This window comes from Aplidium turbinatum, chromosome 2 (assembly GCF_918807975.1).
Source record: "Aplidium turbinatum chromosome 2, kaAplTurb1.1, whole genome shotgun sequence".
In the NCBI taxonomy this organism is placed as follows: domain Eukaryota; kingdom Metazoa; phylum Chordata; class Ascidiacea; order Aplousobranchia; family Polyclinidae; genus Aplidium; species Aplidium turbinatum.
In genome coordinates this window covers 31,074,157-31,088,460 of record NC_137473.1, presented here as the reverse complement: position 1 = coordinate 31,088,460, position 14,304 = coordinate 31,074,157, and positions in this window count along the sequence as shown.

Here is a 14,304-nt window from a genome sequence, read left to right as displayed (position 1 = left end):
GTAAAATAATTAATTTGCTATGTTCTTCAACTGAACGAAACTGCACAAATCAAATTACGCACTGCATTTCACAACAGCAGGCTGCTTTTTTCAGCAATTTAAAAAAAAATTCTCCAAAGTTTTCTGGTTTAAACTTTTGGACATGCTTTCCAACACTTCCCTCTCAAGCCGAAATAATTTGTCCTTGTCCATTCCTTGGAAAGCCAGTCGCCGACGGATGACATCAAAAGCATTTAAACTTCTTTATTGGGAAGTGTGATTATTCCTTTTGTCTGTTCTTCTGTTTTAATGAAGCCCAGCTGTGCGAAAATGGTTTTTTTTGTAGTGCGATGTCTATTAGATTATGGCCTGGGATTACAGACACTTGTCTTTGTTTTGATCGCATGCCTATGTCTCACCTCTGCTTCATTTCGCCTTTGAACATTGCAGACACTTATGTGAAGCAAAAAAGAGACATTCTCTTTTCCCTAACAGGCACAATTATACGATTAAATGAATGAAGTATGCAAACTAGAAGCAAATCCTGATGCTTTTATCCAACTTATTCTTTTAAGTGGTATTCGTTTAACCAATGTTTTTACTTAACATTAGATTGGATTTGGGTTGGGATTTCAGGTTTTGATTCAAATAAACGATTGATACGTTTAAGCAGTATACTATTAACCGATTTCGTCTGTATAGTCAATTTCGTTATACGTTTGGTGATTGGGGCTTCTCCATGTCCATTTACGGTTTAACTTTTTCTTGAAGCAAATGTTGGTTATTTTCAGGTTGTCTTTATGGAGGTACAAATTAACTTTGTTCAGTTTTTTAAGAAAATCTGATAAATAGCTTAATTTCAAGAACCAGATGTCATTGCAAAAATGATGGCAAAGACTGCATATTTTTCGTTAGAAACATCACGACCTCAATTTTCAACACTAATAACCTTTTTAGCTTCAACTTTTGAAAGCCATCTTACTTCACATCACAATAGCCTAAAAGAGTTTTGATTCCGTTTTACCACACCAATTTGCGAAAATACGCGTACTGGGTGCGTTACTCTCAACGCATTTGGTTACAGTTCATAACTTGCACAGAAGTGTTAATATGCAGTACTTTGAGTAAAATTGACACACTCTCTGTGACTCCTGAAGTTCGTTACACGACTCCTTGCGGGGTTGCGACCCCCAGTTTGGGAAGCCCTGGGTTAGAGCATAGATTACTCTATGGTTAGAATTAGGGTAAGGGTTAACGGAAACTGCAGAAAAAATTTCGCAGAAGCTGTGATCAGCGAGGGTTAAAGCATAGATTACTCTATGGTTAGAGTTAGCGGAAACTGTGGAAAAATGTTTGCGGAAACTGCAATCAGCGGACTTCAGTTTTGAGCTATTTTTTCTCTCAATCTTTTCAGGGGGAAAATTTTAAAATGATTGCAGAAACTGCGATCAGTGACTTCGGCTTTTTTTTATTTTTTTTCTCGATCTTTTCAAGGTACGAACTGACGGTCCGAACTGTTAATGGTACGAACTAGGTTGCATCCATTATTGATGCCCAATTGCCCACCCTTATCGAAAATTGTTCTTTGTTATATATACCGCTTTGAAGGTGAATTACAACTAAGAAAAAAACATTTTTTTGAACTTCAATTTGTGGTATTGAAAATACATGACGTAATGTCTTCCAACTTCATCACATATTTCTTCATTACGTAAATTTGTCTTATAAGAATGAATTGAAAACAAGTCTATTCTCTAAAAATGAGAGCAATAGGACCACAAATCCTCACTGAACCAATCAGTAAAAGGTCTTCTTATTAATACTAATCTCTGGAGCTGACGTTACCTTAAAAAATATGGACTTATTTGTGATATGGGATTTGACTACATTACATATCAATTAATGGATATTTTGTTCCACTGAACTTCCAAGTCAAAACGTATTTGTTTACCACCATCAAACCACTTGTGACGATCGAATTTGTTAATTCATTATTCGATAAAATGTTGTAACGGGGGAGCAACCTAATTCGTACCATGAACAATTCGTACCGTCAGTTCGTACCTTGAAAAGATCGAGAGAAAAAATTAAAAAAAGCCAAAGTTGCTGATTGAAGTTTCCGCAAAGTTAGGGTATGGGAGTATCGGTTAGGTATCGGTAGTTAGGGTTAGGGTATAGGAGTATCGGTATCTGCAAACAAACAAACTGAAAAGATTGAGAGCAAAAAATAGAACATCGCTGATCGCAGTTTCCGTTGTTCTGCAAACATTTTAAAATTTCCGATAATGATCCTAAGAGTTTGCCGAAGTCGCTGATCGCAGTTTCCACAAACATTTTGAAAGGGTTAGGGTTGATAAGAGTTTCCGCAAGCATTTTAAAAGGGTTAGGTATTGCCTTGGTATCCGCAAACAAACAAACTGAAAAGATCAAGAGGAAAAAATAGAACAAAGCCAAAGTCGCTGATCGCAGTTTCCGTTTTTCCGCAGTTTCCGCAAACATTTTAAAAGTTCCAGTAATGATCCTAGGAGTTTACCGAAGTCGCTGATCGCAGTTTCCGCAAACATTTTAAAATGGTTAGGGTTAATCAGAGTTTCCGCAAACATTTTAAAAGTTTTAGGGTTGATCAGAGTTTCCGCAAACATTTTAAAGTTTCTGGTAATGATCCTAAGAGTCTTTGTTTGTTTGCAGAACATTTTAAAATGTTTGCGGAAACTGCGATCAGCGACTTCGGCTTTTTTGAATTTTTTTTCTCTTGATCTTTTCAAGGTATGAACTGACGGTACGAATTGTTCATGGTACGAATTAGGTTGCATCCAAACGTGAATACCACCACCGAATTGCAACAATTATTATGTAAAACATACAAAAACAGGACAATTTGATACTATTGCAGAGAACAAAGATTAAAAAGTAGCCTACTACGATACGATGATATATTATATACTGTAAAGGTAGATTATCCTTTGCAAATTGCATTGAGCACTTAATGTATGCACGTATCCTATATCCATGTAACAGTTCGTTCTTGACATATTTTTTAAAGCGATGGAACGTTAAATCTTTTATGTCGTGTGAAATGTCACTCCACACTTGCACACACAAGAAATGGGGTGTTATTTTTGCCAAAGTTTGTTTTAAACCTTGGAAGAAAAAATCTGGCTTTAGCCTTACCGGTATGTCTTGTACCATATTGATGTTTGTCGTCTAGTTTAACAAAGTAGCCAGAGAAACATGCTGGCAAAAAAATATTTTCATACTTGAACATTAGGGTGGCCCTTAAAAATCATTTTTCTGAAATTTACTGCTCCTAACCCTTAAAAAGTTTCGTCCTTACAAAAAATGAGGTCTCGTAAAAAATTTTTAAATTTGAAGATAATTTAGAGGGTGCACAAGACCCCTCAAGTTCCGCATCCCCCTAAAAATGCAAAATTTTGATATCTCGAAAACCGCTTGAGCTAGAGATGTGCTTTTGGTGTCTAAAGATGCAGAAGACAAGGTTTTCTATATGCTTTCTAAACATTGAATATGCCCATCTTGAGTAGAAAAGCAGTAATTTTGAAAAAACTACTTTTTAAGGGTTTTGTGTGTAAGATTCATAGTTAAACAATAGTGCAGACCAAAAACCACAATTTTACAATTTACCTTTCTAACCTGTTAAATTGTGATTGCAAAACAAGTAGTACAAGTAAACAAATAGAACATTGCAAACATGTGTTGTAGGGTAGTAGGGTGGTCCTTACACAAATAACAAGGTCGGGTAAGGTGGTCCTTACGAGAAAATGCATGTAAATTCTGAGATTCGGTAATTTGTTTTTGAAAAAGGCTACAAAAGCACTTCTTGTAATCAAAAATAGGAAAACAATGCGCAATAAACTATATGATACAAAGCATAAGCTTAGCATTATGACAAATTATTGGGCTTTATCGGCTTACGACGAATTATTGGACAAATTATCAGAATATCAGTCACTGACGGCAAAATTACCTAGCTTTTCGCATTGCCTTGGCATAAAATCACATATTTTTTCTGTTCGCATTGTTAATTGTTTGCCAACACATGCTTGTCAGCTAAAGTCGCTTTATTGCAGTTTGGAAATCGTTTTCAAAGGTCTGCAACCACCTGCATCAGATACTGAACCTGTTCTTCATTGTGAGTGAGGATGCGGTTATTATTCCTCTATGAGAGCTGCACCTCGCTCAGCGTGGTCATCTGTGACAGTTAGAGTGTCTACTATGTTTGATGCCTCACAGTATTATAACCATCACAGATTGCCCAAGTTTCTGGATCCTGTTCCATAAACTCAGTTGATATGTCCAGTTTTTTTAACAGTGACAATGACCTCTTAATGACCTGGTCAGACAACTCCAGTCGATCAGTCATTGCAGAATTGATTGTCAGTCGTTAAGGGGCATCCTCAGTTTCTTCCCGCTCTTGTATTGCTTTAACCATGAGTCTTTAGGTTTGGGTCGATACAGAACGATCAAAAAAGGCAAGGGCAGCTAGTTTTTCAGACAGATACCACATTTGGGAGGAAAACGTGGATAATACAGCATTCGACAATGCAGTGTTAATGCTGGAATATGTTTTAAAAGACTTCAAAAGATTTAGATCGTTATTCGGGGCTGCGGCAGGAGATTCTATCTATGCCTTAAGGTACAATTTTGTAGTAAAAATACACATCTGCAAGAGCCCACTCCTTTCTCTTTCTGCAAGTTTAAACTGGTCATAAAACATCCAAACTTTTAATGAGTACAAAATCTTCGACATCCATCTAGCATGATGCATTTGGCCAGGAATTATAAAATGAACACCTCTCAAAGGAATAGCTCCCATAAAAATTAATGAGAGCTCTATAAATTCTCTGTTATCATCATCATCACGTAAATCTTTTCTTTCCTTCAAAGATTTTTCAGCCCAAGCTATTATAGATCCACATCGATGACTGTCTCAGCTATTTCTTTGTTTTCAGCTATTGTGGTGAACCTCGTCTTGCCTATAAACTCCAAGCGTGTTTGAAATCTTTTAAATACCAGAACATCTGGTGAAGCAGTGCTTCGCATGATTGTGGTAAAAGCTGTTTGTACAAGCAGCTCATGAATATGATGGCAGCATGCTAGATACAATAAATCTTTTTGCAGCTTTTGTTCAATGAGGATTGAGGACACATGAGCCAAGCTTTCGCCCTGTGTTGGAAGCAGTAGTGTCAAATGCTAATGCAATCACTTGTTCTATTAGGCCCCATTCATTGAGAGCTTCTACAGCAGCTTTTGCTTGTTGTAATCCCGTTCCGTTTGGCTATTTTGCTACTTGCAACAGCTGAGAAACCCCATTACCAGTTACAATAATCGGCAAGCGGTCGACATGCTGTTTGGTTGTTAAGTCTCTGAGAAGCTTTCCATCCCAGTTGACAACCGCAGGAACATTAGCTCGGAACTCAGCTTTAAGTTTTACCTGAATTTTATGAAGTTTACCATTAGCTCGGAACTCAGCTAGACTTAGGGACATGAAAACAGTACTTACAGGTTGTTAAAGGTTATGAACATTGTGTATCTGATGCCCAGGTCGCTGGATTTCTAGTCACTTTAAACAATGCTATTTGTTTACTTGTAACATCACAATTTAACAGGTTAGAAAGGTAAATTGTAAAATTGTGGTTTTTTGTCTGCACTATTGTTTAACTATGAATCTTACACACAAAACCCTTAAAAAGTAGTTTTTGCAAAATTACTGCTTTTCTACTCAAGATGGGCATATTCAATGTTCAGAAAGCATATAGAAAACCTTGTCTTCTGCATCTTTAGACACCAAAAGCACATCTCTAACTCAAGCGGTTTTCGAGATATCCAAATTTTACATTTTTAGGGGGATGCGGAACTTGAGGGGTCTTGTGCACCCTCTAAATTATCTTCAAATTTAAAAATTTTTTGCAAGACCTCATTTTTTGTAAGGACGAAACTTTTTAAGGGTTAGAAGCAGTAAATTTCAGAAAAATGATTTTTAAGGGCCACCCTATTGAACATGAATTGTGCATAGGCCTATGCCAGCTTTGCAAGATCACTTACTTTTATAAACAGATAAAACACTTACTTTTAATGCCGTAGGCTACTTGAAATTTGCTATACATGTAGGTCGTCAAAGTTGTCCTGTCACCAAACAAGTACGCTCTAATGAATTTGTTCTGAATTACTTCCACCTTGTGTAGTAACGTTTTGTTGGCTCTATCCCAATTAATTATCGAATATAGAAGATGTGATTAAATAATGAAAAATATATTAACCATAATGTAGATAATTTTGTTTGTTTTTCATATCCTTACCCTGCATTGTGAGAAAGCAGACTTGAGCGCTACGGTACTGTATGCATCGGTGTACGGCTGTACGCCTTCCGACGTACTCCTGACCCATGGTCATGACTGTTTCCGGTTGTCTACTCTACTTATTTTATGACTTAAATTTGGAACTACCATTACTCGAAATCGATCACTGGGTAGAGGCAATTATCGTAATATTTCTTGCCCAGAGAAACAACAGCAAGTGTGGGTGGCTAGAGTAGAATATGCAGGCTCTCGACTGCGAGCCCAACGCGCTAACCACTCGGCCACTGCTGGGACATAGTATCTGATTTTGTAAGCAATGCCACATACTTTCCTCAATTTTGTGCAAAGGTCAGAGATATGGACGCTCCAGTTCGATCTGTGGTCCATCGTTAGACCAAGATATTTTTACTTGATCAGATCAAATGAGTTCCAGGTTTTTTCAAAAAAGGGGTTCATATCTTACAGACGGTTATTTCAGTTGAATACAGGGTGATTTAAAAAAAAAAAGTCTTTGCCGGTTTAAAAAGGCTTTTTTTGCTAAGAAAGACTTGTCCGCTCTTCGATCTCTATCGAGAAAATTTTCTGCGATTGTAATTTTTATTTTCTTTACTACCGTCAAATTGTTCAAAAATGCGAATAAAAGATAGCTGGCAACACTTTATATGGACGATGGACTTGACCAAGGATGCCAGGTTGGCATTTGTAATGGCTAATTTCACAAATTTGGCATTTTTTATGTTGTTTGGCATAAAAAAATCTTGTTGGGCATTTCTTCAAAATTCTTTTTTTCTGAAGAATACGGTACTTTCAAACTTTGTTGCAGTTTTATCTATATTTTTACCAATACCAATACTTATTAATGAAGAAACCTTCAATTTTGCAGCGTTTTGCCTATTTGGCATTTTTTTAGGTCATTTGGCATTTTTTGACTAGTTGTTTGGCATTTTTTCCATAATTGGACCTGGCAACCCTGGACTGGACTCATTGATGTTTTTCAACCAATGACGTTAAATGTTATGCAATCGAACCATGTTGCCTAACTATTTTCAACAAGTTCAACGACCTTGATTCGGATGTTACATAACGCCATTGCTTTGATATTGCGGTGAAAGAATTACTAATAGGTTTTTATTTGCATGAGACAAGTTTGTCCATAGAATATTCAAATCAAAAAAGAGCACAAGAATATTACAGGCCCACCACCCTTTCATCGCTCAAAAAGAGGACATGTTCCGTAAGCAAGGATAGTGTAATTGTAGCTTTACGTTTGAAAAGTTTTTTTCTTGGATAACATAAACAATAGGCCCAGCGCCAGGCTTGGAGGAACCACGTGGGCTTGAGCCCACCTACTTTATTTTCTGGGTGGGCCTGGCCCAACCACTTTTGAGTCAAATTTCTTTGAAAAGGTAGCGAAAACGGCAAACTAGAGAGGGAGTTCCAATAAAAGGTCTTATTTGATACACACTTATTTGATACACACTAGTTTGATTATCTTTGATAGTGGCCACAGCGGTAAACCATAATATTTTCGTGAGAAAGTTGTAACATAAAATTCCCGGATCCGTTCGTCTGTATGCGACGACACGAAAAAGAATACTCTTCTGAAAACGTTTTTTTCAAGAATTGCATTTCAGCAAACTATAGCCACAGGCTGTCGAAGAAGGAGAAACACCGTACCCACTAAAACTTGTCACCACAACACAAATTACTGAGATAAAGACAGAAATTTCGTCTAGTTGGTAGCCTAAGCACAAAGCAAAACAGTTTTAATATGCGACCAACTTTTCAAACGACGATTTTAAAATGACGAAACTGACTTGAAATATTTCAAATGCACGTAACCAGCTTCTGTGACGTAACAGTGATAAACATTGTTATGCAATTTTAACAGGTGTTCAAAAGAGATTGTGCAATGCAATAGGTTTGTTTTTCGTATCTTTATCCTGCATTGTGGGAAAGCAGACTTGATTGAGCGCTATGCATCGGTGTACGCCTTCTGACGTACTCCTGACCCACGGTGCAGCCGACGGCAATGTCTGCTTCCGGTTGTCTACTTATGACTTAAATTTGGTACTACCCATTACTCGAAATCGATCACTGGGTAAAAGCAATTATCGTAAAATTTCTTGCCCAGAGAAACAACAGCAAGTGTGGGTGACTGGAGTCGAACATGCAGGCTCTCGACTGCGAGCCCAACGCGCTAACCACTCGGCCACTGCTGCCAATGTTACGAAATATGTTGCAATCGAAATATGTTGCAATCTCGGCTCACTTTTTAGCAATTTCCATAAAGTATGACGCCAGCTAGGTTAAGTAGACCATAACGATTTTATGTGACGTTTGATTTGGTGAACGGTTGTCCGGAACAGATAACTCTATGATGAAATCCAATCTTCAAACTTTTCTGTTGAGCCCGCACTAGCCTATTCATGGCCAGTGTTAGATTTTCAACAGGTCCTTGATAGGCCTTTCGTTTTACTGCATTACTCCCGTTAGCCTATGTTGTGTATTCGCCACCTAGCGTCATTTCCCCTTCATTGTTATCGCTGATTTGCAAATGGCAGCATTCACCACGAGATTGTCATGGAACTTTCTAGTCGTTTTTGTTTTTGCTGCTAGTTTGCCAGCTAGCCGAACTTGATAGCCACTGTAGTTCGTGGCTAAAAATTGATTGAGTGATGTTTGTTTATATGCTTTGTTAGCTGTTTCTTTGTTATGTGTTTTTGCAGGACTTAAGTTTGACGACTGTTAGGGTGGCATACCTATTTACAGAGATGTAGCCTACGTATACGCCGCATACTTGCGGCGTAGACTTTTTGTTTGCGCTAACGCTTGCAGCCACATTTTTTTGGATAGTTTGCGCTTGAGGCTACGCCGTAAAGTTTTCGCGGCTTTTAGCGCATAGCGTCAACGCATACTTTTTAATGTATTTTTTTTTTCTCTACAACATGCCAATACCTTCCAGCGCTGCAGAGAGAGAGAGAGAAAACTTTTATTTTGTCTGTTGCAACAATAGCACGGTACAATTATACACAACATGAATAGAATAGCACCATAGCCATCTAGGTACCACAACAGACAGGAAGCAGCGAAAGACTATATAGGGCTACCATATGTCCTCTTTTAAGAGGATTTGTCCTCTTTTTTCAAGAAAAATGAATTGTCCTCCGAGGACACTAAAAAATGCTCAAATGTCCTCGTTTTTGACAGTTTGGGTTTTCATGCTTATATTTTCAGCGGGATTGTATTGCTTGATGACGTATCAGCGACGGCTTGTAGGCTATTCGTTTTCTAAACATTTTGCATACCAATGTAACATGCTGATTTATGAATTCTACAAGAAATTGGCGCATTTTATGTAGGCTAACTATTGTTGAACGTTCATTGCCTGGTTCACTGTAAGATATTAAATGACATTTCAACGGCCATGCTCACACTTTCACAAAAAATTATTCTTTTTACCTACATATGTTTTATATTGATACAACGCTGGTAGACGTTGTTGATTACCAACTCAGTTTGGTTCGTGTGGTAGGCTACTTGAACAAATCGAAATGAATATCATAAGTGCAATGTGTATAACTCCTTACCTCCAGCAAAAGAAATCTTGGCATGGATAGGCCTACAGCTTTGCAAGCAAAGGAACAGCTTTTTCGTTCACGCCGTTTTTACAATCTTAACGGTAATGTGCACTGTGCAGCTTACTGTTTTAGTCATATTTCTTGCAAATAATTTAACAATTTCGTTAAAACTGACCATTCCTTTTTGAAAAAAGTTAAGGCTTGACCTGGAGGTCGTGTCTGATTTGTCATATTTTGTAGATTTTTGCGATCATTGCTGTCTGACTGAAACTGTTTAAAAATTAGGTCTTTTTTCACTTTTGCTGACTCTTAGTCTGTCTACCTTGGGGTCCAATGGACCCCAAAACAAATTTTGCTCTGCGATTTCTCAGGACATATACCAGATGCGATATTGATATACCTTGACTTTTCACAGCTTTGCTTGAGCTTTATAGACAATATAGTAATCATTGATCTCAAACAAAAGTTAGTATATCATAGAAAAAAAATAATAGCATCTTGTAACGTGGGGTCCAATGGACCCCAAGCCTGCTGTATTCGAAGTAATCCTGTATTACAACAGCACTAAAAGGCGAGTCGACACTATTGACACAATGGTTAGAAAATAGACTTCCAAAAGAATGACGAGAAGATGGCCGATAGCTCTATTTTAGAATATGATCGATGTCACTGCTGTCAATGCTTTTGTGACCGGTGTTGCGACCGTGCCAAATTTTTTTCAACTTAATAACTTACTTTGGTCACAAGCACGTTTTAACGTTCGCGTTTTGTCGCTTCTACCTTTTTCTCGACCTTTGCTATGTTGACGTGTATTGTTTTTGATATGATGGTCAGAAATAAAAACAACTGAATCTGAATCTGTGATATGGCATCAATTGCAAGTCGAAAATAGTAGCACAACATTCAGCATGAAAGAGAATAAAACTTTAGATCCAACTAGGAAAAGAGCTTGCTGGATTACCAGCTTCGACTTCAATATCAACAAGGCATCTAAATTCGCAACAAAATAAAAGAAACAGCTGTAGAAGATCAGGCGCCAAATTAAAGAAGACTAGATGCTACCTTTGCGAAAGACATGAACACCAAAAATGCAGACAATTCTGTGCTAGGCTACTTGCAAATTCAACGTTTGCGGCGAATATTCATTGCAAATCATTTGGTTTGGTTTGGTTTGGTTTTGAATCTTTATCCTCGGACTGACAAAGCCTTGATAGGTTATTCCTGGTACTTGTTCGCATACTTGTAGAGGCACTTGACGCAGGGCCGGTTACCGAGATTGGCAGAGTGAAGTTTTCCGATTGTTGAAGTCTTGTTGCCGAGAAATTATTCCATTCACTAGGTGCCGCTGAATGGAGAGCAGTCCTGAAATGCGTTGCTCAAACGCACACCCCGAGAGTCGAACCAGCGCCGTGTGATCTTGAGCCCGGCGCGTAACCACTGAGCTATCGGGGCGGACTATCGGGGACGGACTATCACTGAGCTATCGGGGCGGGCGATTTGCAATGAATACGATAATATATAAACTCACAATATTTATTGTGAACTAATATGTAGGCCTAATATGCGTTTTTTAGGCAAACCTCTCAATAGTTTGACCACCATTGCTCAAAAATAGACCAATTCCGTACGAGTTTGGTTTGTGCATGGGTTACTGTATGACTCGTTTGTTAAATTTCGAGTATTTTTGGTTTTTCTACAGTGTTTATAAGTTAAGATTTTTGTAGTCTGTTACGTTCTTTCCTATTGAGCTTTAATTTCATCATCGGAGCTGATTTTTTTTGTCTAAAACAAGTACATTGAAACTTGGGGTCCAATGGACCCCTTCGGTAAAACTTGCATATTTTTTTTTCGGTAGACAGAGGGTTAAAAATATAAAATCATTTGTTGTCTTAAGGAAGCGTGAGAAAAATAAGTTAAACGTTCAGTCAATCTGTTTTTGTTTTTTTTTGGTAACTTTTGCTGCGTAGGCCTATAGCCTACTCCAGGGGTGTGCAACGTGCAGCCCGCGGGCCAAATGTGGCCCGCGAAGAAAAATTGTGCGGCCCGCAGAGATGTGCCAATTTTGAATTGCGTGCGGCCCGTGAAACGTGTTTATAATTTAGTTTAGTACGTGTGAACAATTCATTGTGGAGTGGATTAGGCATATTATAGATTTCGCACCTTCTGTTAACCATTTTAGAAATCTCCCAGCGGCCACCGCTAATCCATTGTGTTTAATTATCTGGAACGTAAAAATGTATGGTCGCATAAAAGGCTTTATGAACAAATTACGACTTTGGAAAGCTCACATACAGATAAGAAATCTTTTCCACTTTCCAACTTTGAGAGACTATGGAATGCATCCTGAAAAGAAAACTAAATTTGAAAAATTGTTGTATGAATTTTTGGCTCTTCAAGGACTTCAAATCTCATGAATATTTGTTTGGTATATTCTCTTCGCCTTTCAACACAGACATTGACAAAGCACCATCTGATATCCAGCTTGAACTGATTGATCTTCAAGAGAAAACGGATTTGAAAGCAAAGTATTTAGAAATGAATTTTGGCGATTTTTACCGAAAACATCTCAACCAAGATGACTTTTCACATTTGAAAAAAATCTATTGCTTCAAAAATGGCTCTTTTTGGCTCAACGTATTTGTGCGAAATATTTTTTTTCTAAAATGGGCCTCATGAAATCTCCCTATCGATCGGTTCTGACAGACGAACACTTGGAAAATGGACTTCGAATTGCCAGCACTTCCATTAAAGTAAATTTGGAAAAAGCGTCGGGAAAAGAAGCCAGCTGCAAACTTCCCACTGAACTCGTTTAAAGACTATGCGATAATAAATTGGAATAACAGTTTTCTTCAGAAATTTATGCGTCTTAACTTATTATTTCTGCAAGGAGATAACCCCTAATAATGCCATAAGAATAACATGAATAACAAAAAAACTACTTTTTTGTGCCTGCAACTAACTAGAAATCATATATTAAATAACCGTGCGGCCCGCGGCTTCACCCAGTTATTTATATCTGGCCCTCCCGTAATAAAGGTTGCACACCCCTGGCCTACTCTACTGTAATGATCTAAAAACATGTAAAAAATTCTTCAAGCGTAAAGTTCGACTTGCTGGCGAAACGTGTCCTCTTTTTAGGCGATGAAAATATGGTAGGCCTACTATATCCAGGGCCCGATCAACCATGAGGCACACGAGGCACAGGCCTCAGGCCCCCTGCTTTTGGGGGCCCCGATTTTTGGTGTTAAATATTGTACATTGTACACAATATTTCTGTTATTTCACTTTTAATGTAGAATTTCATGCTATCATACACTGAGATGCCCACCGAGGCATAATATTTTATGGATGCAGCCTATTTCGTCCCCTGAACACTTCGTCCCCCGATTTCGCACCCTGAAAAGATCGAGAGAAATAATAGAACAAAGCCGAAGTCAATTCAATTTATTTTTCTTTGTCAGAATGCAAAAGAAATGATATTGTGAAAAAGAAATACAGTAACAAAACCAACAAAAGGAAAAGGTGGCAAAACGTCGCTGATCGGAGTTTCCGCAAACATTTTAACATTGTCATTAACCAGAGGCTCCGGACACTTCCTGAGAGTGGGAGGGTAATTTAAGCAGGGGCGGGAACGATCTTTTGACATCGACGAGGGCTTATTGGATTATTACATATACTTCCCGAAGGTCGCTCCTCAGACTCCGTTCGCATTACTGAAAGCTTCAGTTTCTTATAGGCTACAGCGCGTTTAGGCTGCATGTTTCGTGCCGAAAGCGCAAAAATTTTGCCTTTCAGCACGATTTAAAATCGAAAAATTCTTTCAACGAATCTGAAATCACGAGCAAAAGCTTTTTAACATTTGCCAAATTTTTTGAGGTTTTGAGACAATTTTGACTGGAAGAGAGGACGTAAGCAAAATCCCTCTTTGTATTCTTCCTTGGCTCAAGTCCTCCAAATTTTGCACTTCAGACGCTAAAAGGTTAGATTTAAAAGGCCAAAAGCATTAAGGTCAAAGCTATATTCTATAAAACTTAATTTACAATTACATGAATACAGCACGACAACCTGTGCCATAACACCCACAGTGAAATGAAGCGTTTCAGCATCTAGCTTCTGCAGAAGAAGGGCCATTGACCAATAGCAATTTTTTCCACACTGGCATAAAACTCTTTGACAAGAATAGGCTTAAATCCAATTAACTTGTTTCGAACATCGCACACATACTTGATCGGCTCAAATTTCTGATGGAAGTGGCTTACATCTTGGCCCAAAATTTTCACGTCGAAAGCACTGTCGTTGACTGTGCCAGATACTAAAACTTCAAGCATTTGGTGAGTTTTAATTTCTTCGCCATTGAAGCGGTGGGTGAGGCCTTGCACTATGATGTCAATAGATGCATAGAACTGCCTTCTGTAATGAGAAGCGAG